Here is a 23362-nt window from a genome sequence, read left to right as displayed (position 1 = left end):
TATTGCCATGGGGTAAGATAATAAACTGAGAAAATGTTCTGAAGATTAGCTTGGGGCTTGGATTAGCTTTTTCTTCTCCTTTCTTAGATTTTCTTCACTATGCCACCCCCTGATATACTTATTTCCCTGCTCCAACACTCCCCTTTTGTGGCTACAATACCACTATGGACCTCCAAAGTTGGTACATTTATTCATTCACTCAAGAAATGTTCTCTGAGGGTGCATCCAGTCATTCTGCTTGGTTCCAGGTTGAGAGCAGTGAAACCCAAAACTAGCCACAGACAAAGCCAGGATGAACATTTCAACTAAACATAAGATGTTCAGAGGATCAGATGAAACGTAGTCTGCATTGTGTAGGCAAGCTGCTGCAACAAAAAGCACCCCCCGCCCCCCGCCAAATTTGGTGGCTTCTCACAGTAGACATTTATTTCCTGCTCACGTAACAGTTCACTGCATGCATTTGGTGTGTGGCCTCCATGTGGTGATTCAAGGACCCAGGCTCCCCTAGGGTGTTGAACCCTCTGCATCCAGGCAGCAAGTTAAGGAAGACGACTGAGTGAGGGGTCATACAGGAGGACTTGGGGATCACACCTGGAAGTACTGTGGATCACTTCTGCCCATTTTCCAGAAGTCAGTCACCTTATGTGGTCACCTTAATTAAGTCACCTTAATTATGGTCACCTTAATTGCAGTGGGTGCTGGGACGGGTAAACAGTCACCAAGAGGGCAATGCCTCATGGTGAATGACTAGTCAGTCTTTGTCAAGAAACCTGAAACTATGGTACCAAAAGCCCAACACACCATATGTCTCCTATGATATGTCTGCTGGTGGCATGGACACCCCCCCCCACTACCTCCTACCCCACCCGTCCCAGGATATTCTCTCTTGCTGTCTCCTCTCCCTTTTGCTCCTTCTTTCCATTCCTCTTTGCCTTGCCCAGCTTGCCAAATCCATCTCCTTGCAGGCTCTAAGGTGGGCCATCTCATAATCTTGCCTTCCCCACGTCTTGGCTTACAGGTTGCACATTTGGAGTATGCCCTTCCCTCTGTCCTGGCTTTTCAAATTCCTCTCCCACCCTCAGTGCTCGGATGGATTCCAGTGTCTTCCAGAGTTTGGCTGATCACCGATCACCATGCATAGCCCTCCATCTATAATGCTCACTGTCTGCAGCACCCCTAGGGCTTTCTCACTCACCACCAGGTCGGGAGGCTTTAGAGCAATGCCTCATCTTTCAGTAAAATGGATGCTGTTAGAGAGGATGGCACCTGTCATCCAGACCTGATAGCTGGGGGAAGGAGACTGAAGTCATAGGAGATGCTGGCCCACAGCTCTGGTCCCTGTCTGGGTGTTCCCTGCAGCATGGGCTGTCTCCAGAGCCTTACCTCTGCTCCTGTGTCCCCACACAGAACCTGAAGATGACAATAGCTGCCCCACCTCTCCTCCCAGAAGGGTTTTGAAATTCAAACAAGGTAATTTAGATATATCCAGAAGGAGGACAGGGAAGATTATTCACCTAGCTCACCTGACTGGGAGGCAGCACACGGGGCATCCTGGGAATGGGGCTCAGGTGGCGTCCCAGCACCTGCCAAGGGACCAACAAAGCCCTCATTGTGTCAGCAGAACAGAGTGGAGACGGAATGGCCACCTGTGGTGCTTCCTGGAAACTGGAGAAGTTTTATCTGAAATGAATAAGAAGGGGTACATCAGGAATGAACACCCCTGGCTTTGGGCTTTGAAATGAATAAAATATTTTTCTTCAGACAGAGGAAATAGCTGGCTACCATCACTCTGGTGGCGACTCAGAGCTCTACTTAGAGGGCATTTAACGCCCCTCATGGTAAGCACAGGTGTACTGCCCAGGACCTCTGTGTGAATAAGCCCATTCACCTGTCTCCCTGGGAGCTTTTGCTTTTGCTTGGGCCCTCTGAGTTCACTCCGGGAATGTCACCGCCCCCATAGCTGGAGTGACCAGAGGAGGGCCCTGTGAGTCCCTTGCTAGCAGCTCTGGAGTCAGGGCCATGCAGGGGCTTAGATAGGACTGTGATTTCCTTCCGCTTTGCTTCTCCCATTTGCAAACCTGGGAGCAAGTACAAGCCATATCATGGAGATACTCAAGGGACTTAATTGTTAATGCTTAACACCAATGCTGCACACGTTAAACATAAATACCGCTTTGCCAACAATGGCCTCTTGATGAGGAGATGCACAAGTCCTCTGAATGGATGTATCATTGGTTAATTTTAAGCTGGCTGAATAAACCGAAAAGCACAATTTCTATAGGACATCTCATTTTCTCCCTTTGGAGAAAAGCAGATTGAAATCCAAGTGTCTCCTGCTCTTTTGCACCATTTTTGAAAGCTTACTGGTAGAAAGGGTGCTGGACATGCTCCCTCTGCTGTCTCTCCAGTTAGTCCTGGAGATGACAAGTTTGTGCTTTTATCAGCGGAGGCATCCCTTGGTACATTAGTGGGTGCCCTAGGAATGGGGTCAGGACAGTACAGCTCTGTCCACCTCATGGGAGAGAGGTGATACCCCAGTCATATCATGCCCTCAGTGTGGTATACTGGCCAGCAGTGTGCAGAAGAGGCACCAGCAAATCACTGTTGGTGGCTAGGGATCCCAAGGAGGGAGCTACTCGCTGTTGGCCAGGGAACTGGGCCTGTCCCAGTCACACTCTGGGGACAATGAGGTACGAAAGCAAGGCAAGGTGTGCTGCTGTGGGCATTTTCTGAGGTCATTTTGTCTTCATGTACCATATCTCCACAGATAAATGTACCCATGGAGAGAGGCACATGGATCTACAGACACCCCCACACCCAGCCACACCTTCACAGAAACTTGCCCACTGACATCCCAAATATCCACAAAGGCAAATGTACAGACTCTTCACAAATGCCCTACAAACACCCCTACATACTCCAGAGTAGAACAGCCCTACACACTCCTACATTCACACATTCACCCCCATAAATGCCCTATAGATACTTTGCAGGCACTCTCACACACCCTACAACCCCTCCACACCCCACTGACACCACATAGACACTTTTACTAATATCCCAACATCCTTCACAAACATCTCAAAATATACCCTCCAAACTCCTGCACACACCCCTCCACACATCTTCCACAGATTTCCTTGCAACAGTCAGCCAAATGTATCTCCTGATTTTACCCCTCAAACTCCCACCCAGACAGTCACAGCTACCCCCTCCAGAACACTGCACATTACCCTCTGACACACACACAGGCATGACACAGTCACTTCCAAACACCATCTAGAGATCCAGATGCACTGCACACAGTTACCACCCCACATAGATCCCGTGTGCAGCCACACACACAGGTCCTGTACACATACACACACACACACACACACACAGTCACACACACGTAGTTGCCCCTCACAGGTCCTTGTGTGCACACAGAGATAGACACAAGCCAGATGTGCAAATATGTCCATACCTCTCCTTGGATAGGCCATACCACACACACAGACAGACTCACACAGAGACTCATCACCTGCAGAGGCTTTTGCCAAGACCTCACAGAAACTCTCCCTCCAACACGTGTAACACAGACCCTCAGGGGCCTAACAAACACAGCTGAAGACACAGACATACAGACACCTTAGCTTCAATTCCTTGATTTGTCATTTCAGACAGTCTTCTAGCTATAATCTTGTAAATCAATAAAAGTTCTATATTGCAGACAACTGGGGATAGGGTGCACCACTCTATGGTCATGGAAGATTGGAACAGAAGAGCACTCAAATGAGATCAAATGGTGCATTTTTCCATCACCCTGGCCGGCTGGTTAGAAAGCCAGGATGGGGACCAGACATCTTGCTGTGCCCATGAAGAGTGCCGAGCGCAGCTGGAAGACTGTGCTGTGGCTTCTGGATTGTGCCGGATGCATTTGTTCCCCCTATAGCCTTCTCAGGGAACAAAGTCTGTTCTGACCCCTTTCATGCAGGAGGTTGTTGTCTTCCTCTCAGGGATAGCTTTTCTTCCCACATGGCCCTGCAGCTGGTTTTCCTTATAATACAAAAGGAAAAAAAAAGATGTAATGCTCCAAAAAATCCTCACATTCTCTTAGAAAATAGGTGCTTCCAAAGAGGGGTATAATAGTATGGTGGCTGTTGGAAGAAGGAGGGGTAAAACATGGAGATCAAAAAGAAAACCAGGAGGATGGATAAAGGGATTAGAATGCAAGAAATAGCCCAGACCAGCTGGTGGCCATCTGGGAGCTATGAAGAAAGAGAAGAACAAAGTTGTTGAGTTTCTAGCAAGTGGGTACAGTTTTATCATGAGAGGAGGTTACTGCTTTGAGGAACTGGAGAGAAGCCAGAGCCTTGCTGCCATTAAAAAAAAAAAAAAAAAAAAACACTAGTGGTTTCCCTGAAGAATGGATTACAGTGAATTTGCTCCTGTCTCAAGTAAACTAGCTAAAGACACGATAATTTCAGGGAAAGTTAGAGGGTGTCGGGTGTGTAGGGATTCAAAACTTAACCTCTGAGTGTCAATGTGAAAATGGACAATGGGGAAATGAGAAAGGAGCTTGGGTGTGCCTCATACAGAGGTTGTTTTTAAAGCCTCAGATAAAGACCATGGGGAAGACAATAAATTATTATCATCAGTTATTTTGATTTTGGCAAAAATTATATGTTTGCATCAGGGCTGTACAGAGGGGAGAGAAGCCATAAAGCCCATATGTACGCCATAATACATAGACACAGTAAGCATCCATTCACCTGTCCCACAGAGAACTGAAGGACGGCATGTCTGAAACTCAGCTCATGATGTCTTTGCCATTCACCGACAGCGTCTCTTCTCTCTTCTTCTGCCTCTGCGAATGGTATCAGTAGGTGCCCACTCCAGGCTAGTCATCCCACTCAGCCCTACATTCAAATAATTGGTCACCAAGTCCTGAAAATTCTCTCTCCTTAGCAATTATCACCTGTGCCCTCCTTTCTCTCCCCTCAGCCACTTCCTGCATCCAACCTATCATTACCATCACAGCGACAAATTCCTCACCCACCTCCTCAGCCTTCAACATCAGATCCCCACAGATCATTTCCCATATTTTTATTGGGTGTCTTTTTGTAAAACAGCAAGTCTAATCTTCCACTCATTCAACAAGCATTATTGAGCGTCTGTTGTGTTCCAGTCTTCATCCTAGTTGCTTGGGACATGATAGTGAATACAACAAAAATGTCTGCTAGATACCTAGTCAAGAGTCTAGTGGGAAGAAGAAAGCAATAAAAATAATAAATTATATGATATCTTTGAAGGCCCTGTGGATAAAAGGAAAAAAAAACAGCAGGGCACAGGATATCAACAGTGTTGAGGGCATGTATGCATGCATGCACGCACGTGTGTGTGTGTGCATTTGTGTGTGTGTGTGTGCCTGAGTATGGGCTAAAATAGGGTAGCCAGGGTAGTCCTCACTGAAAGGCTGGTATTTGCTCAAAGGAGGTGAGGGAGTGAACCACGGGATATTAGCAGGGAAGAACATTCCTTGCAAATAGAATAACCAGAGAAGTACTCTAAGCTCGCACAGCAAGTGTGCCAGTGTGGCTGGAGCAGAATAGGTGCAGGGAATAGAGAGCATGAGGTCAGAATTAAGGGAAGTTACTTGAGGCCTTGTAGCAGGATGGAGCCATGGGAGGGTTTTAAGCAGTGGGGGATATGCTCTGACTTCTGTGTTGAAAAATCACTGTGTTGATGATGGTGACTCATACCAGGGAGAGGCAGAGGAGACTGAGAGATGGCGATATCTCCGTTCTGTGGAAAATCCATCAGCGACTTTTCCTTCATCTTCAGATAAAATCTGAACGTGTCAGTGTGGCCCACAAAATATTTCAGGATTGGGGCCCTGCTTATTTGTTCATCACTTCCTGGTACTTTCACACTCCCAATGGCCTCGATGTTCTAAAGCTGCTGGGTTTTTAATAAGCATCTTCTTCTCTCCTCTCATCATGCCATGAGGCTGTGTAGATGGCTTCCTCTGCCTCAACCACAGTGTCCTTCTGAGACTTCACTAAGCCCCTTTTCCTCAAGGAAGCCTCTCTTCTCCATACCATGCATCCCAGAGCAGTTCATGCATACTTCAATGATTGGGATTATAGCTCTGAGACAAATTGTTCTGTCCACAATCTGTCTTTCTTACTAAATTGGGAACTCCTAGAGGGTAGTAATTTATTTCTGAGTCCTTAGTGGACATTAAATGGATGCATGGATGATAGACAGATGCATGGATGGGTGGTTGCTGGCTCTTCATCAGATCTTGAATTCAAAGGATTTTATTTTCAGTTTAAAATTAGTTAAGCATTAGAAAATGCTTAAAAACTAGTTATAAAACATTAACTTCTTAGTTGTTGAAGGGATGGCTGAAGGAGTGTGCTCAGGTAACTACTTGTGAGCGTATATGCTCATCAACTGCATGTGACGGCTGTGTGAGTGGAAAGTTAAATATAAGAGGAATCTTGATAAGTGGCCTCTTATTTGTCCATTGACCAAATACAATTTCAGTCGTGCATTATTTTCTTGACATGCTATTCAATTAGCAGTGGTTCACACTATAATCTTATGTTCCTTAATATTTAGCTTTCCCTACCAGCATCTGTCAGATGCATCATTCAGCTGAAAGGATTAATTTCTATTTGGCAAAAGATTGAGGAGAACCCTTTTAAAACATGAGGAGTCTTTTTGCAATACATATGCATTTCCTAGTTCATCTGTTTTTCTAGTGTTATCATTGCCCAGGTTGGGCCTCAGGGTCTTCTCATCATGAGAAATATTGTAACATGTTGGTTGTATGTGTCAAGCTGGAAGCAGACTCCTTCCCCAACTATTGCTTCAGAAAGGCAGAGGAAGCAACTCCCAGATGGTGGCTAGAGACATATTTCTCATCCTTTGTAATCCTTGGAGGACAGAACCCAAAAGAGCAAACTCTCCCTCAAAGTGTCACTTCCTCACCAAGGCCATCCCTCACAAAAGTACACTGTAGACTGTATGGAAATGAAACAAAACAATAGCACATTTTCTCAGATTTGAACATTTGAATATTATTCTAAGCCTAGAATAACTGTAATGTAATCAGAAGGTTTAAATAAGAGATGTGAAGGATTCTGAGTGAGGTCTCAGGTAGGCACCTTATCTAATTTGTGACCAAGCCAGTGGAATTAGAAGCCTTTCAACCACATCCCTGAGAGGTAGACATTTCAAATTGGCTTGGCCTTTGCAGGAAAAAGGAGCTTCTTTCTCAAGGCAGCCCCCCAAAATATGGATTATTTCTAAATGTTAGAAGGCAAACCCTTGTATGACTCCAAATAGACTTTCCACCCTTCCAGGAAACAGGATAGGTTGAACACATGCCTCTATTTTTATTCCCGCCTAAACAAAATTCATCGTAACAACAGGAAGGGGATTTTTTTTTCCTCTGAAGGTACAGCCTCACAAGGATAAGGTAAATAGAAACAGCAGCAGCAAAAATGTGGAGTTTGGAAGACAGATAAACACATGGTAAGTTTTTTAGGAAACCCCAAAAAACTAAATCCTTAGGTCAGCTGTGGGAAAAGCTGAGAGCCAAAGAACCATTTTACAAGGCAGAACCCCCTCCCCCACAGGCCCCAGAATTGGCAGCCCTACTGGCTAAATCATTGATGCCATACCTTCACCTTTTAGGCAGGAAAAAGCAATCCAATGTCATTATTATCTCTGGGAAGACGAGATAAAATCCATTAAACAGGAAGATGCCATTATAGAAGAAAATTCGGGAAATAAAAAGTTCTTCGAATTTAAAATTGTGACAAACATTTTTTAACTCAATAGAATCGTTAGAAGATAATATTTTCCCCAAGACATAGAACAAAAAGACAAAAAAAAAAAAAAAAAAAAAAAAGAAAAGAAATAAAAGAGAAAAGATAAGAAAACCATAGGACCAGTCCAGAAAGTACAATATCCAAGTACTGGGCATACAAAAAAGAGAAAAGAAAGGGAAGAAAATAATCAAATAAATGGTTTGAGATCACTTCCCAAAACATTAAGAGCAGAGAGAATATTCTAGAAGTGTTGAGAGGAGGAAAAATTCAGTTCATCATACATAGTATTAATACTCACAATGGATTTGGAGTTCACCCAGCAATACTGGAAGCTAGAAGGCAATGGAGCAATCTCTTCAAAAATCTGAAGGAGGGGCACCTGGCTGACTCCGTCAGTAGAGCATGTGACTCTCAATCTTAGGGTTGTGAGTTTGAGCCCCATGTTGGGTATAAAGATTACTTAAAAATAAAATCTTAAAAAAAAAAAACTTGAAGGAAAATTATCTCCAGTGTTGAAATATACACCCAGATAAACTATTACTGAAATGTGGGAGTAGAACAAAGTCATTTTCAAAGATGCAGTGTTTCAAAATGTACTTCCCATATATGTACACTTTTAGAAAAGTGCTAAAAAGATTTTCTTTATAAAATGAGGGAGAAAACTGAAAAGAGGAAGAACAAGAGGAGACAGCAAACAGGAGGTACGAAGAAGAGGAGCAAATGGCATCCCCCTGATGACAATAAAAAGAGGGCCCAACATGATAGCTGTGAATCAGGCTCAGGGCAGCCAGAGCAAATCAGAAGATGAAGCCAATGAAATGAATGTCTCACAGGGCTGGTTGTCTTGAGAGGAGATTGAGATAATGGGTAAAAAATGCTAAGTACTCAGAAGTCTAAGCAAATGAAAATAGAGAGTCAAAAGATAATACTCCAGTCTGAGAAACCAAAAGAAGCAATACAGCCATGTTATTTAAAGACATGGAATAGATATCAAATAATCATCTAAAAGGAGAGAGTGCGGAGACCCTTGGGGATGGAAATGGGGAGAAGAGTCAAGCTTTTCAAATGTGCAGAATTATTATACTCTTTAAGCAAGTACATGTAGCTCAGATAGAAATAAAAATAATTTTTAAAGGAAAAGAAAAAAAAAATTCCCCCAAATGCACTTTTTCAAGTTTTTGAAGATGACTATTGTTTTCTCTTCTTCCAGACAAACGTTTCTAGTTTTCTCAGCTGTCTTTCATATGACCTCATTTCAAGATATCTTGTCATGAAGCCTCTCTTCCAGACACTGTCTGGAATACTCAGGACTGGACACCATAAGGCACCATATGGCCCACCAAACCTTTACTTACTGGCACATTACTTCCCACATTCAAGCCATGTATTCCTCATCCTTTCTTATAAATTGATGTTTTGAACCTAAATGCAGAGCCTTCATTCTTGCTAAATTTCATTTTATTGATTTTTTTTTACAATAGATAAATCTATTTGGTTAAAATAATATTAAATGCTGACATTGACATCCAGTATATTCTTTTTCTTAGCTTTGTGCAGTCAATAAATTTAGCAGTACAGAGGAGACTGTTGAACATGGCACAGGGAGAACAGAGTCCAGTGGCACGTCAATAAAACCTCCCCACAGGGTGGGATTCACCTGGTACTATTCATTTCCCTTTGACTAGAGGTGTTCGCTCATTTGCTCAAAAGATATAATACAAGGACAACTTTGGGAGAAGAATGAAAAAGAAACAGTACTGGTAATAATAATTGCAGGAAGTTTCGGTTCTCTCAAGTCACAGTAGGACAATTGATTGTATTCTTCACTTGCATCTAGGTGAAAAGGAATGAATCTGTTAGAGCTTTGCCCTATAATGGATGAGCCATCTCCCCTAACACACAGGCACGCACACACATACACACACACATACACGCACAGTGAAAAAATTTCTCAGTATACCTGCTGGGAACCAGAGAACCCGAGTCCCAAGTGACACTGGTCTTCCATAGCCATGGAGCTTCTGAAGTGTGGGAAGGGTTCTCATGGGTAACCATAGAGAGCCCTACACTGCTTCTTAAGGGGTCCTGGGTGGGGGGCTGGGAACTTGAGGTCCAGATGCCTTGACAGCCTCCCTCCAATCTCTGTGCTCTTGGAAATTAATCCTGGTGCTTGGATAGTGCTAGATTTTTTTTTTTTTTTTTTGACAAACTGAAAGATAAAGTTCAATGTGAACAACTGGCTCCCGATACAAACATACTCAAACTCATCAAGCCAGAAATGTGGAGAGGGTTCTTCAGAATGGATGAAAAACTGATACAAGAAAGATGATTTAATTTTCTCCTGTAGATATCTTCAGACAAGAACAGCTTTTGTCATAGGTAACCCAGGAAATCTATCTGCTTTATGCCTGGTGGAGATTAAAAAAAAAAAACCAACAGATTATGAATCTTGTCTGAATTAAAAAAATATTGATGGATCAAACAGAAACTATTATGAGAATGGAATATAAATTACAATCAAGTACTTATTCCTTGTTTTAGAGACTTTGTCCCCATCAGGTAATTCAGCACGAGAGACTGAATGCATGTTTCCCAGCAGAGTTTAAGGGTGTTTTCTAGAGTTTTTTCTCTTGAAATATGAATGCATGTTTAAAATCAGTCACCTTTGAGTCCTGAGCACCATCATCATCTCCTTAATCTCACTAAGTCTGTAAACTTGGCCAGTTTTTCTCTTCTGCCCCATTACTGTCATGAAAATTCCTTCCAAGAAATTAAATGTATCTAGAGAAAAGTAACAGATGGTGAATGGTATTATGAAGAAGAGGTTAATGGAAGGAGGTCAGAAAAGTTTTTATTCGAGAGAGAAATTTAAATGAGAGGTTAATTGACAGAAAAAGTGAGTTGAGGGATTCTCAAAGTACCACAAAGGAGAGTGCAGCCTGAGGAGATGTACTTGTTATTTGCTCTATTGTTGAAGAATAGGTACTTCATAAAGTAACAATACCAGACATTTTAAACCGCTTCTTGAAAACTGCTTTTAAAGAAAAAAGTTCCATTTTACCAGTGAGATCAGATTCATTGAGGGTATTGTTATGGAAGCCAAATCAATTTAGACCATAAAATAAATCTTAAAAGAACAGCTCCACAGGTAACAATGGAGGTTGTCAGGTAGCCAGCATTGGTTTCTGAGGTGCCATAATCTGAAAGTAGAAACAAGACAAATAATGGGTCCTGAGTTCTGAAGTTTGGGAAATGAGCTCTACTCAATTAATAACTTTCTGTACTCTTTGGCTTAGGTTGGTAGGGGATGAAGGGCCTTGGGTGGAACATTTGAGAAAACTCAGCAATAAAGGGCTTCATCAGGCAAAGATGGTTGGAGAGGCATGTGTAAGAGGTGAGGTAACCTGAAAAGGAATTTGGAGACGTGAGTCTTTGCACAGACTCTCCCTCACCCCTTATGATGTGAGATAGCACGGCAAAAGTTATAACCAAACTGAGAGGAAGTGAGGAGTGATCACCAATTTAGACGGTCTCTTATCAGTCTGATAGAATCATTACTCACAGAAGAGTCTCAAGGAATAATTTTTGAATGGCTTGAAGCATACAAATTTAATACTTACAAGTAGTCAAAAGTAATGAACAATTTAAATGAAAAAATAAACTGCCATGATAGCAATGAAAAAATACAGAGTAAGATCAATTTAAAAAATAAAAAATAGAAAGTGCAGACTAAGAGAACTTTATTATGATATAACTAATACAGTGGGGGAAAAACCTAATTACTATGGGAAAAAAAAATCCAATATTGGGACTGCTTTTGGGGAAGCCAGTGCACTCCTATGGTTGCTGGTGGTATATAAAAATGACTTACTTACAGGTTTCAGTGAGTCAGAGATCACCGTTCCAGGTTAGATCTAACTCAAATATTTTCAAGGTCATCTCAAAGGATCCCTTGCAGCTCTAAAACAGTCCATAATTCTGTGACTTGCTGAACCACCCAAGCATCAATTATAGACTCTTGTGTACAGTTAGTCTAGCTACTAAGAATGCTTTAAGCTGCAATCTAGGCTGCTTGGGTCTGAATCCTGACTCTTCTACTTGTGAATTCTGGCAAGTTATCTAACCTTTCTGGGCCTCACATTCCTTATCTTTTAAAAAAAAAGAACAATAGGAGATCCCTGGGTGGCTCAGAGTTTAGCACCTGCCTTTGCCCTAGGGCGTGATCCAGGAGTCCCGGGATTGAGTCCTGGGATCGAGTGCCACATCGGGCTCCCTGCATGGATCCTGCTTCTCCCTCTGCCTGTGTCTCTGCCTCACTCTCTCTCTCTGTCTCTGTCTCTCATGAATAAATAAATAAAATCTTAAAAAAAAAAAAAAAGGAACACTAATAGTGCCTATCTCATAGGTTTATGCTGAGGAGTAAATAGGTTAATATGTATAATGTGCTTGGAAGAGTAGTTGACACATAGTAAAAAGTTAAGTGTTTGCTATTTTTAAATAGCAGGATAAAATGGCAAAAGATAAAGGAATTTATCTTTCTTTCATTAACAAAAATGTCAGGATATAGGTGGTTGCTGCATTGCTTTAGCTTATCAGCGGTGTCATGAAGAGCCTTCAGTCTCTATTATGTCCCTTCACCATCTTTAGTAGGTTGGCTTTTTGTCCTTCAACCTGTGCCTCATAGTCTCACAATGGCTGTCATAGCTCTAGACATCATCTCACATATTGATTGTGTTTAAAAACAGAAAGAATGCCAGCCAGGGAAGAGGAAAAATTAGAGAGGGAGAGAGAGAGACAGAGAGACAGAGAGACAGAGAGACAGAGAGACAGAGACAGAGAGAGAGAGGAAGAGAGAGACTGCTCTCACACTATTTTCACATTTTCTGAAGAAGCAAAATATTTTCCCAGAGTCCCTTGATGATTTTACCTTATCCAAATTGGCCAGAACTGAGTCATAGGACATCTCTGATATCAAGGGATCTGTGCCTTGGTTTTGTTAGCAGACAAGAGGTATGAGAATACCTGTTGGGCAGACATGAGTCCTCCACAGTGAAGCATTCCTCTGGTTTTTTTTCAAATGTTTTGCTCCTGCTTCAGCTGTGGAAGGACAGTCTGTCTCCCAGAACATTCATGTGAATTGCTCAATAATTAAAGAGCTTTTATAACTCTGTGTGGTCACTGATGCCATTTCCAAGTTCTTCCCATTTGACTTCAGGATACTCAGAGTCCTTAGATAGTCAATATTAGTTGAATCCTTATTCTCTACTGGGCCTTGTGGGGGCCCTGAAAGCCTTCTGGTTGTACATGTCTGAGTGAGAAAACAAAAGCAGTACACATCAAGCATATCCTGGAGTCCAGAAAAGGAAGGGATCAAATGGTCTAGCACAATCAGAGAAGAGCCCATCAAGGAATTAGTGAGGCCTCAGAGGTTGGGAGGGAATTCCTGACCGGAAGGATAATCTGAGAAAAGGCTCCTTGTTGGAATAAACAGGATGTGGGAGGGAATTCATTCATATCCAATTGAGATTTTTATCTTTCTCCTTAGAACGTGGAAGAAGCTGCCCAAAATTGAGAACATGCCAAACATTAACATTAATAACGCTGTGACCTCTCCAAATGTAAACTATATTCGCTGGAAAGTGCATGGAGACTGGATTACTCAGGTAAAACAAAGGAAAAAATAAAGGAAGGAAATAGAAAAGAAAAAGAAAGAACAAAGAAAGAAGAAAGAAAGAAAGAAAGAAAGAAAGAAAGAAAGAAAGAAAGAAAGAGAAAAAGAAAAGAAAAGAAAAGAGAGGGAGGGAGGGAGGGAAGGGGAAAAGAAAAGAAAGAAATGTTTAAATGAAAGTAAATTGGGATCTGCCAGACTGATGTATCTCTCCAGGTATATCAGCCAAACAGCATATATATATTGTTTAATGAGTGACCACTATTCCCAAGGTAACTTTATTAACTAAGCTGAAAACAAATAAAAATAAATGTTGCATGAAATACCCAGAATAGTACAAAGAATGATAAACATCTAGTTTCTAGAAGCTAGTGAGACTGATCAGTTTGAACTCCTGGCATGCTTGTTTTGGGGTTCCCATTCATCATCATTTGGATCTGAAGACAATAGGTGTGATTCCCTTTCTCTTTTTGTTTAGGGCCAGTAATATGACTTTAGACCTGAGAGTCCTTTCCCTGAAATTTTACTGGCTCTGAGAAGCTAAATTAGTGTTTCTTAAACACAAAAGCAAGCAAGATAGTGTTCTTTATGTTAAGGCAGCACAGAAACCCAATACAGAGTGGACACTTCCTGAGGATTAGAGAGAGAAGGGTTTTCAGGGTTGATAGAACACCAGGTAGGGGAGGAGAGACTCCTGCCAACATCTTTTGTCTATTCCTAAACACATCGGGCTTAAGGCAAGAAAAGAAAATATTAGTGGGTGAAAGGAAAACTAGGAAAACAACCAAATTTATTTGCTAAGTGAAAAGGAAAATTCAAGGGGAAGAAAAATTGGACCAAGAACATAGCATTTGTCTAAAAGATGAACACTGACCAAGTTTCAAACACAAGAAGAAGAAAATAAAATACCAATTCTGGAGTAGAAAGGAAATGAGAATCAAGTAAGAATATAAAAACAAAACAATCCAACTAAACAGCCACATGTAAAATTGCCGTATGTAATACCTATTATTTTTCAAAGGTGATTGGTTACAAGACCCTTACTTTCTTAAACTTTTCTGAGGTAGCTGCATATCATAAATTTATGCATCTTGAGTGTACAATTAATGATTGTTGATAAGTTTACTGGGTTATTCAATTATCACTGTAATGCAGTTTAAGAACATTTCCATTACCCCAATAAGACCTCTGTTAACCATGTAGAGTTAATCATCATTCCCACCCCCAGTGCCAGGCAACCACTAATCTACTTTCTATATCTATTGATTTGCCTTTTCTCTCCATGTCATGTAAATAAAATCATATATTATGTGGCCTTTTGTGCCTGGCTTCTTCTACTTGGACATTTTGTCCCACTGAATTGCCAGCCCTCATTGCCTTGGAAGGTGAAAAGAACAATACCAAAATCTAGAGTCAGTGCCATCCAAGGGATGACCACACAAGGAGAGGTGGGGTTGGGGGGGGGGGGTGGTAAACAAAGCCGGGCATTGGCATTGGCCATGTAAAAAGGGGGCTAACAGAGAGGGGCTATACCAGAGAATTCCCCATCACCCCAGGGGTGTGTTCCTGGAGTCCCCATTTGGAAGTCTGCCACATGAGCCAGCTTGAGGGAGCCCATTTCAATAGAGAAAACACAGAGACAGTTTTGAGGTTGCTCAGGGCACTGGATCCTGCTCTGCTGGATCAGGCCTCAAGCTCCAGAAACCCTGTCTCCTCTCCCAACCCCACCCACCCCACCCCACCCCCGCCCCTGCCCCACAGGCTTACTCTTTGTCTTCCTGTGTCTCTGGTTCTCTGGTTTCTGCCCTCCTTGAGGGTTAGAACTAAGGGTTATCATCTGGGCATGCCCCTCTGAACCTAGCATAGTGCCTGGAAGGTCTAAAAGAGAAACCAATCATTTCTTGTAGCTAATATGTTGCTCTTTTAACACTACTATGGCCTTATCCATTTTACATGTTTTATATTCTTCAATTTTTTTTTTTTTAATGATAGTCTCACAGAGAGAGAGAGAGAGAGAGAGAGAGGCAGAGGCACAGGAGGAGGGAGAAGCAGGCTCCATGCACCGGGAGCCCGACGTGGGATTCGATCCCGGGTCTCCAGGACCGCGCCCTGGGCCAAAGGCAGGCGCCAAACCGCCGCGCCACCCAGGGATCCCACATGTTTTATATTCTTAATAAGGACTTCCTCCAGGGAGGAAGTGTTCCAAGATCAGAAAAACTCCTCAAATCCCACCAACCCCTGTTCCTCGAACCTGAGACCAGCCCTGGCACCAGCCCGAAGATCCTGGTTCCCTAATCCTGGCACATCTGCTGCTTCAGAGCCTGGCTCTTGATTTTTAAAGACAGGGGAAGAGAGTCTTTTACCCTTCCCAGTATGATACTCAGCATAGTGTCCAATTTAAATATGATTTATAGTGAAGGATATGCTGTTTTCTCTGTGAAACCCCTGCAGCTATGTAGGCAGCATTCCGATTTTCTCAGAAATATCTAAAATACATAGTATAAACTTCAGCACAGTCTGCCAGACAGGATACCCAGGAATTGTTGTTCTGGTGTTAGCCTTGAGCGAGCGTCAAGGAGAGAGAACCCCCACACGCTCACTCCGCCAGGCCACCTACACATGTCTGCCCACTTGCAAAAGTGGGTTTTTAAAAATATGCCTATCCTCTGAGGAAGTTGTTCCTTTCTCTTTCTCAAAATGGGTGTCAAGAGAATGCTTTAGGTATTGTTACAAATTCTTTCTTGACCTGGTGTGTGATCTTCATATTAATTAGCATTTTGTCTTTTTTTGTCATTTCTAGCTGAACTACTATGATTCCATCAAAGCCGTCATTTCAAGCTCCAACCATGAGCCCACTGCTCTAGTAATAGGTACTGCTTTCACTCCCCTTACGTTCGTAATGTTCTCTGTGTGCCAGATCCTTGGATGTCTCCCACCTTTGTAATTTCTGCATTGCAACAGGCATCCCACACTCTGCAGCTCAAAATGTGACAACCTCCACTGTTCGGTTTGCCTTTAGCTTTATAAGCCTCACACTATGCTGTTGGAGAGGCAGAGTGAGGGAGGGCACTCCTATCAGGGCTTCACAAATACTGAGAGCTTGATCGATATTTGTTGATTTGAAATAAGAGCAAAATCCACTTCAGGCAACCTCAGGCTACACCATTTGAGCACCTCTAATGTGTTACAAGATATTAAATATACAGTAATGTCAACATAGGACTGCAATCTTGGGGCATTTGCGTGAAGTTAGAATGAGGAATATCTACAATTCAAAAGGCACACTGGAAATAACATTTTCTGTGATGGCAACAGAAAGACCCAGAACCTAAAGACCTTTGCATTTTTTGGAAGCTGGACTTTGACCAAATGCATTCAGAGAAAGGCCGAGGGAGAACCCAGATCTTAATCCATCCCTCATCTTACATCCTCCAATGCATAGCTAGTCTGGGTATGGGCTTGGCAAGGCTGACCCTGGGTCCATGAAGTAGGGAATGTGGCAGAACAAGTCTGTGCCGCTCACGTGGGAATCACTTTGTCTGGACCAGATGGAGGGCAGACATCCTGGTACTGGGTGAAGGACTGGTCTAGATTTGAACCAAGATCCTTTTAAATGGATCACTCCCTGGATACCAGCTCATGGTCAGAAGTAGATGCAATCTCTGGCCCTAAACACTAGTATCAGACACTGTACTAAGTCCCTTCATTGTATTATTTTAATCTCCAAAACAACCTTATGGTTTAGGTCCCACCGTTAGTGTCATCTTACAGATGAGTAAAGCGAAGCATAGAACTTGTCCTGAGGTATCATTCAAGGCTTTTTTTTTTTTTCAATATTAAAAGAAATGTAATTCAAATGGGAAAGCAAAAGGAGAATTTCTTGGATGACATGAGAAGGGCAGAAGTGCAACCCAGTGTTGGGAAATCCTGGTAGCAGAGGCTCAGATGCTGCTCCGACTGTCTCTCTCTTTTTCTCTTCTGCACAGTGGATCCCTCAGAGGGTGAAGAGCCCATCTGTCATGCCACTTTGCCACCAACAGACTGGCTGCCACTCTGGGTCCCCAGTCCAGCTGCTCCTGAGAAGATTCCCAATAGAGCATGTTGGCCCATCTTTGGGACAATTGCAAGCCAAATGACCCAGGAAAGGCAGGGGCAGTAAGAACCTGGCAGTGTCTGTCCAACCACATGATGTATGAAGAGGTGTGCTTTCAGAAGTAAGAGTGGAGAGAGGAGGTTTGCTAAAAAAAAAAAAAAAAAAAAAAAAGTGAAGAGTGATGACTGCACTGAGTCACACAACTCAGAAATGGAAGACCAAGGACTGGAATCCGGGTTGTCCAGGCTGGTGCTTGTAATCCTTGAATGCACAGCAATGGCATCCCCTGTGTGTGCACTAGAATTCCAGGGTCCCAGGCCCCCTTGGAACAATGGAATCAGTCTACACTTGAAAAAGAACTGAAGGTGACTTATGTACATGTCAAGTCCAAGAAGCATCCTTTAGTCACAATAACAATATTTTCTCTTTTTTTGTGTTATACTAATATTTTTATAGTTTTTTCTAATAATTTGCCCTTTGAAGATCTCAATTCCTCATATTTACTTCATTAAACTTTATACTTATTTTGTGAAGCCCTTGAGAGTATGTTGGAAAGCCCCATCCAATTATTCAGCATCACTATCACCATATTTAATTTTCAAGTTTATTCTAACAGTGATTCCTTCCATGTGTTTAGTGTTTACTAATTTGTAAGAACTTTCACATTCATTGGTGGTTCTCAGTCTTCACTGCCTATTGGAATCATCTGCGGACTTAATAAAAGCTAGATACATGGGTCTTATCCTCAGATATTCTGACCTGACTGGTCTGGGATAAAGCCTGGGCATCGACACCTTTAAAAGCTCCCCCAGTGATTCTAAAGATTTAAAACTACTGTTCAAGGAGGTATGGCCCAGACTTCTGCATTATTTGGACTCTTTACAGTGGCTTTAATTTGCTGCCAAGGGCAAGAACCACTCACATTCATTACATTTCTTGTTTGATATTCATGATAGCCGGGTGAGGTATGAATTGTGCACATATCCCATTTTACCAGTGAGGACACCTAAGCTAAAATTTGCCCATTGGGTCACTTAGCTGGAAGAGGGAATTGGGATGCAAATCTGTTTTTTCTTACCCTAAGGCCACGAATCCACCTGAAATCCTGTAGAGTTGGGCTGGAAAAGTTTGCCCCTCGGGTCCTGGGACTTGTTTTAGGACAGCCTTGTTTCAAAAGGAAGATTCTGATCCTGGAGCAGAATAAATGTCTTGACTGCAGAGAAAAAGAAATGTTATAATTCATCTTCACATAGTAAGAAAGTTGTAGCCAATAAAAGCCATCTTTGACCGCTTTTGTGTACCTGACAGCAGCAGCCTGAGAAAGGAATCAGTGAAGAGCCCAGACATAGACACTCGTGTCTACTGCCCAGCCAGGTGCGCCTGGCTAGCTGCACCTGAGCATTTCTGAGATTTGGAAAGGCTGAAATCCTAGAGTTTTTTGTTTTGTTTTGTTTCCTGAGGTCACAGCTCTGTTACTTACAGAGCCAGGGCTGGAACTCAGAGACCTTCATTCTGGATTCATTGCTTCTGTCTGCATAAACACTGAATTTCGAGCTGCTTCAGTTTCTGAAGGCTGAATTTTAGATTCTTAGGATTCATATCCATTATCATTCCAGAAAACCACAATTTCCCAGTTCCAAGAATGTCTAATGAAAATTCCCAAGAAACTTCATAACCACTGCACATCTTTTCCTAATGCTTTGGTGATTTAAATGTCAGTGAATCAGAAATGTATAAAGGAAAATTTCCTTGAAAGACAACGTAAGCTCGAAGGCTGTGAATCAGAGGTGGAAAGGGCCTCGGGGAAGCAAGGTGGTATTTCATAGGAGGCTGAGATCTCAGGCATGACTCATTACTGATTTTCCATGATGTTCGATGGCAACTGGAACAAAATTCTAAAGGGAAGTAGGAAACAAAAAAACCCTAGCATTTCAGCCTTTCCAAATCTCAGAAATGATCAGGCACAGTTAGGCTGAAAGGCATCATGAAAGAAATGGCTGTTGTCATGTGGGTGGGTGACTTCTGAGAGGTTTAAAAAAGTGTTAAATATTTTATTCATTATATATATACTGCTTGGTGAGTTCCAAACAGGCCCTTAAAATCTAGGGGTGGAGCTGTAGGAAGAAAAAGAGAAGGTGAGAGCCTGTTAGGAAGGCTGAAAGAAGAAGGTGATGATAATTCCAACAAATGAAATATCTGCAACTAACAGAGCTGTGACCTCAGGCCCCCATTTCTAGTTCAATAAAATGCTAGACATGAGCTGTAAGGATCCATCCAGCTCACATGCCCTGATCCCTAATTTTGCCACGAGTCTCCTGACCATCCCTTCTTCTGTCTCACGTTCCAGAAAGCAAGAACCACTAAAGTTGCTCATACTCAGAACCGCTATTAAGTCTAGACAAGTCTGTGATAAGAAAAGTCAGCACCGTCCCCACCCCAGTTACCAGCTCTGTAGTTTCTCGGGTGTGGTGCTGAGAATACTGGGACTCAGAGAGACTTTGCAGCCAGACTCCTGGAAAGAGCTACCTGCAGTTGCTCCTTCCAGTGCCTCACTTCCCAGTCTATGACCCACTTTGTCCCTGTCACACCTCCCAACTCACTCTTGTCAGGGGCCGTCAGGGCCACCGGGGCCCTGTGTGCTGCTAAATGCAGGGTGGATGCTCATCCCACTGGCCTCTCCACACCTGAAGCAACAGGTAACTTCAGCTCCCCTCCTGCACTTCTCTCACTGGGCTCTGGCCTCCAGCCTCTCTTGGTTCTCTCCACCCTGCTCATCGCATTGCTCCTTCTCTGCCTTCCTCCCATATTCCTACATGACTCCATGACTTGCTGCTGGAGCTCCAGACTTCTATCCATGCTCTTCTTCGCTTCCATCTCCATCAGCCCCTCGGTGACCCCCTCCAGCACCATTACTGTCTGTTCCCAAATTGATGTGTGCAGGCCAGCTCTGCCCCCAAACTTCAAGTCTGGCATTTCCAACTAACATAGAACATCACCATAGACATCAAAATTAAATCCAAACCTGGACCCATGTCTTCTCCCTCACACCATCCTCCCCAGCTAGGTTGGTTCTAAGTCTATCCTTCCAGTTGCTCCAGCCAAAACCTACTAGTCACCCTTGGCCATCTCTTCCACAGCCCACACCAAGCCCGTGGGCTTTGTCTTCATACTGCACCCAGGATCTGGCCATTTTGCCCCAGCTCCACCCCTACTACCATCTAGTTGGAATCACTCTCTTTTCTCTCCTGGATTACAGGAGCCTTGCAATTCTCCATGTTTCCATCCCATCCCTATGGTCTCTTTTCCACACAGCAGCTAGGAAGAGCCTGGAAAACTAGAAGTCAGATCCATCCACATCCTCCTTTGGACTCCCATCTCCTTCACAGTAAAAACCAAAGTCCTCTAGGGCCCTGTGTGTCAACCTAGCCCTTATATCTCTGGCCCAGTTTTCTACTTCTCTCCCTCACCTACTCCATCCCACTCACACCAATCTTCTGGAATATATGATCTTTTCACCGGATCCTCTCTCTGCTTGGGAGGTTCTCCCTGCAAATGTCTGTCTGCATCGTTCACTCCCTCATTTCCTTGAAGTCTTTGCTCAGCTGTCGCTTCTTGGTGAGGTCCTCCTTGCCCAGTTTTTTTCATACATATTCTGGAACAACCCAGCCCCTAATCTTCCTTACCTTATTCTACCCTTCTCTACATCCATAAATCCAGTCACCTTCTAATAGACTATATTATTTATCTCTTGCTTGCTGTTTATGGTCTGCCCCCCCCCATCAGAAGGTGAGCCCCACAAAAGTAGAGGTTTCTGTTTTGCTCAGTGTTGTGTCCCAAGTACTGGGACTAGTGCCTGGTACAAAATAGGTGCTCAATAAACATTTATTGAATGAACTTCTTTGTGGTCAGAATTCAAACTACATACGTCTCTCTTTCCAAGTGGTCTCCTGAAGCATTGCCTTCCAGGAAAAGTAGAATTCTGTGGTGACAAGTATTTTCCTCCTATGCTATATCCTCTTTCCATCTCCCCATCTACTGCCCCGCAAGCATGTTCTCACAGTGTCCTACACATATATCACTGCTTCAGTCAGGTCTCCATGTATTCACACACACACACACACACACACACACACACACACACACTCCTCCACAGGGTGCTATAGCACCAGTTCCCCACCCCTAAATGGGAGTTACAGAAAGGGCTCTGAAGTATAGGAAGTGCTTTCAAGTGTATTTGTTTACTCAAGGTCATAGAAGACAGGAATCTTTGACTTCATTTTGGTTATTAGTGAACATGAAAGGGAGATACATCTTGGTAGAGACCATGGAGAAACCGAGGCTGGGCCTTGAAAGTCTTACGTCTGCAGACATGGGCAGGGCTCCATTTATTACTACAGATCTGTGGGCTCCTGCCACACTGAGGAAACTGATGGGCGGGGGGAATAAGATAAAAGGAAGGATGGGCAGGAGAGGCTCCAAGCTCCACCTCAAAAGAGGAAGAGTGAAAGTCTGAGCTTTGGGGAAACGCATCCACCTCACTGCCAATCCAAGGGGATGCTGGGAGCCCATAACTGTGGATGTGGCTCCTGGGTCAGCTCTGGTGCTAGCAGCTACATAATCTACCATCCTGTATGACTCCAGCACCTGAAGACTTGTCTGCTTGTTAGTTAGAGTGCTGGGGATCTGAACCTGCCTTGAATCTGCTCTAGGTTTCCATGGTGATTGCTTTAAACTTTTCATCATCCTCCCTTCAGACCTTGGGGGAGAGCTAGGCTCTCTGGTTTCCATGACAACCATTTAAACATGTATCTCTGTCTGGCTCTGTTGGAAGAGAACTGCAAGAGATCATGCAAATGAACTGGCTGCTCTCCCTCTACTTAAAAAAATAAAAATAAAGTGACACACCTGCTTAGAAGTTTCAGATCTTTGCTCATAACAAGAAGGGTGAAAGTGTCAAACTGGTGTTTGAGGAGGGTTTGCTGCATTGCTTTGATACTTCAAGTGCTCACACAGATACACGGGTTCACTCTGCCGTCTGAAGTAATTATCTGCACTCAGCGCTTATCCTCCCTTCCCCTCTGTCTAGCAGATGAAAGAGCCCTGGGTTCAAGGCTGTTTACCTTCCTGCTGCATACCAGAGGAGGAAGGGAAGGACAGGGCCAGGGGGACTAGCCAGCTACCCTACCCAAGCCAGCCCTTCACCACTGCTCAGAGAAACTGTGGACAGCAGGGTTGTTACCTCAGCATACCATCAATAAACTGTCCCAGCACTTGGGCTGTAGCCCCAGATAAGGTGGAAATCACATACCCCAGTCATTCAGAAATGGAATTCATGGACTGAAGAATAGCCAGATGACTCTGAGGAAAAAAGGCTCAGAAGAAGTGGAAAGATGACAGCCCCGTTTCCCTTCCCAGACATCTTCCTGTCCTCCCCTACAGCAACATGCTCCCAAACCAGAGGTCTCCAGAGGCAGCAGTGGGACAAGCGGCCACAGACAGATTTAAAATATGTTTTGAAGCTGTGCACTAACTTTTAAAATTCTGGAAGTTTCCAATGAAAATAGATATTTCCCACTTCTCCTGAAACTTAGCAGATCTGCATCAGAGTCCCACTTGAGGAGAGTCTACTGGATTGAAGAAGCACACCCATCTGAGAAGAGGCATGCACTGGCTTTGGTCCAGCTTCCCCAAAGAACAAATTCTTCTCTTTGTTCCTGGGAAACAGTTGAACTGGTAACTTCTTACCGGTAGGTATGTAACACACAGGACATCCAG

At 43.3% G+C, this 23362-nt stretch overlaps 1 long non-coding RNA gene across 3 annotated transcripts; it reads right to left on the bottom strand.

The window, feature by feature from the left end:
• Nucleotides 1-1436: 1436 nt before the first annotated feature.
• On the bottom strand, nucleotides 1437-23344 carry LOC144295742 (uncharacterized). 3 transcript variants are annotated; one of them, XR_013362833.1, is made up of 5 exons: nucleotides 23119-23344; nucleotides 18666-18800; nucleotides 10490-11026; nucleotides 9787-10234; nucleotides 9345-9659 (listed from the first exon to the last, which is right to left on the bottom strand). It is a non-coding gene; the product is annotated as an uncharacterized LOC144295742 (long non-coding RNA). The 3 variants fall into 3 exon arrangements; XR_013362835.1 differs by lacking the exon at nucleotides 10490-11026; XR_013362834.1 differs by lacking the exons at nucleotides 9345-9659; nucleotides 9787-10234; nucleotides 10490-11026 and adding an exon at nucleotides 1437-1680.
• Nucleotides 23345-23362: the final 18 nt, after the last annotated feature.

Source organism: Canis aureus, chromosome 24, assembly GCF_053574225.1.
Source record: "Canis aureus isolate CA01 chromosome 24, VMU_Caureus_v.1.0, whole genome shotgun sequence".
In the NCBI taxonomy this organism is placed as follows: Eukaryota; Metazoa; Chordata; class Mammalia; order Carnivora; family Canidae; genus Canis; species Canis aureus.
Note: the sequence above shows the minus strand (reverse complement) of the source record. Positions and strands in the feature narration are given on the sequence as shown.